The sequence below is a fragment of the Poecilia latipinna genome, unplaced genomic scaffold (genome assembly GCF_001443285.1).
Source record: "Poecilia latipinna isolate Pla-1442-1.1 unplaced genomic scaffold, P_latipinna-1.0 Scaffold1537, whole genome shotgun sequence".
Lineage (NCBI taxonomy): Eukaryota > Metazoa > Chordata > Actinopteri > Cyprinodontiformes > Poeciliidae > Poecilia > Poecilia latipinna.
The window spans coordinates 77,117-79,554 of record NW_015114153.1 but is presented as its reverse complement, the minus strand read 5'-3'; the positions used below and the strand labels follow the sequence as shown (position 1 = coordinate 79,554).

At 39.6% G+C, this 2,438-nt stretch overlaps 1 protein-coding gene across 3 annotated transcripts in view; it reads left to right on the top strand.

The window, feature by feature from the left end:
• Nucleotides 1-1,450: 1,450 nt before the first annotated feature.
• Nucleotides 1,451-2,438, top strand: part of elk4 (ETS transcription factor ELK4) — a 26,808-nt gene continuing 25,820 nt past the window's right edge. For 2 of the 3 annotated variants that reach the window (XR_001428199.1, XM_015058388.1), the window contains exon 1: nucleotides 1,452-1,766. The gene's annotated coding sequence lies outside the window, so the exon portion shown is untranslated. Of the gene's footprint in view, nucleotides 1,767-2,438 lie in introns of all 3 variants that reach the window. The other variant, XM_015058389.1, reaches the window with a different exon arrangement.

Genomic DNA, 2,438 nt, shown 5'->3' with positions numbered 1-2,438 from the left:
TACCTGCCAGAGTTTTCCACAGTAGGAGGGAAAACTGGATATTCCCGAGTTAGTCTGGTAGCTTCTGTCTGTTCGCCATGTTGGATTTAACAAAAAATGAAATTCTTGCACTTGCAGTAGATGGACAGTAGTTGGCAGTGTATTGCCTGATGCACTAGTGTCCACTTTAGTGGTCTCTATGCATTTCAAACAAAAATCCACAAGAAAGACAAGAAAATGGCTTTTAGAGGTGTCCACTGTAGTGACTGCTATGCATGACAGGGCTAAAACTGGAAAGCTTGACACTATCAACCTTCATTCACAGTTGATCGTGGAACTTTCCTTTTATGTATAATAGAGCAGGACATTATTCGTGTTTTATTTCGCAGCTTGGTTCTGAGGATTATTGTAATGCACTGCCCCTTGGTGGTGATTCGTAGATCTACAGTTCACGTTGAGTGCAGGAATAAGTTGTTTTGCTGTTAATATTAATCCAGAGAATTTCTTAGATTCCTGATTCCATGTGGGAATTCCATTTCTAACACATAGAATTTGTTAGAAATTCCATTTGATACAGTGATACAGTTTCCCAGTGGTTTCCCAACTGATACAGTAAAAGAAAAAACAAAAAGTGCTGCAGTTGTAGCAAAAATAATTCTATTCCATTTGATGTAATTCATTTGAGCTGTGATACGTTTTATTTTACCCACAGTTACTGTTACAGTACAGAACTGGGTCAGCCTAATATTGGAGCACGACACTAAAGTTTCTAGCGCTGCTCAGAAGTTCATCTGAAAGAAAATTCTTTGTTTTTTCATGATGCAATCTTGATTTTTTTTTTTAGGTGCAACTTGACAGAACAAAATAGAGTGCCTTGCAAAACAATTCATACCCACATAAGTTTCATGTTGCTTTCAAATTGCAAATAACAATATGTTTGATTTAGACTTTATGACAAAGAACAACACAAAATAGTGCATAACTGTGAGTCTAACGGGAAGGATGCATAACTTTTAAATCATTTTGCAATTTTTTAAAGTTATGTCTATGTTGAGTGTTATGTCGAGTACCAATCACGAGGTTCTCAATTTTATTTAGATTTAGTATGAAGGAAGAAGAAAATTATACATGCTTTTGAAAAATAAACATTTTAAAAATATGCCTAGGATTTGTAACATGCTTCCTACAAGGAAAAACTGATCTGTCACTCATGTCTTTATAGTAGAAAGAAATGAAAAAAGATAGCATGAGCTAAAATCAGAGATGAAAACAAACAATGGAGGAAGTGATCTGTTTATTTAATGACGCATTTAGGTAACTTTTGAAATCGTAGGAATTCCAACTTGCATTGTTCTTACAGTCGTTCAAAGCGAAAACAACGCCAAACCAGTGAAACTGATGAGATCGCCAAATAACCTTCTATTACATAATCTTACTGAAAATAGTTAAACTCGAGACGCTATTCTTGTCTTATCTTCTTTGACTTAACCACATTTGACAAACAGCTTCTGTATGGAAGGACTTCACACCCACGAAGTCTGTAAAGAAAGTTGTCGGATTGCGTTTATACGCAGAACATTGAACGCAACATCAGTTCCTGGTCAAAGGATACACCGTCAGTAAGATCCAGATGGTTTTAAATCTGAATTCCTGAGTGGGAATGCGCTCAACCCTTTGCTACGACCCCGTTTCCCGACCCGTGGTGCTGTAGGAGCTTCCCAGAGATGACAGAGGAACACCTGGACGCGGATCGACGACTCAGAAATTCAGCGGGCTCTTCGAGCGAGGTAACCTTAGCACAGGAGCTAACTTGGAGCTAGCCCTGAGCTAACTTAAAAGCTAGCTTTCATTAACGTCGGCGCTTTCATTTGTTTCTCACCTCAGCAGTGTGTACGCGCGCGCTGAAGGCGACAGCAGCTGCTCGAGCTTTAATTTGGGACATTAACGCCCAAGAAAACCTTTTGCAGTGTTAGCTGTACCGAAACTATCCAAGGGTTCTCCATCAACAAGTGGTCTCTGTTCTGCACAGTGGGGAGCTGCCTGACAGCATGAACAAATCGCTCCACTTTAAAACCTATTGATATAACTGTGCACCAAATCTGCCATTCCGTTTAGCACTTCATCCCTATATCTACAGATGAGGGTTTCAATCAGTGTCATGTGTTATGTAACCCTCTGTGGTAATCTTCTTCTCCGACTGCAGTTTTTCTCACTGTCCTATTTTCCTCTGATATCGGCGCTTTTAACATGACAGTGTGAGACAGATTGGATCGTGTGTGTGTATGTGTGTGTGTGTGTGTGTGTGGGTTGGGTGTTCTCCATCCAAGCATGTCGCATGAGTCAGGCCAGATTTATTCCAAGAAGCTTAGACATCTAGATGTTGACGGGTCCTGTCAAAGTAAAAGTCATGTTCTGATGCAGCAGCGAAAAATTCCAGAGACACCATTCAAAAATTAATT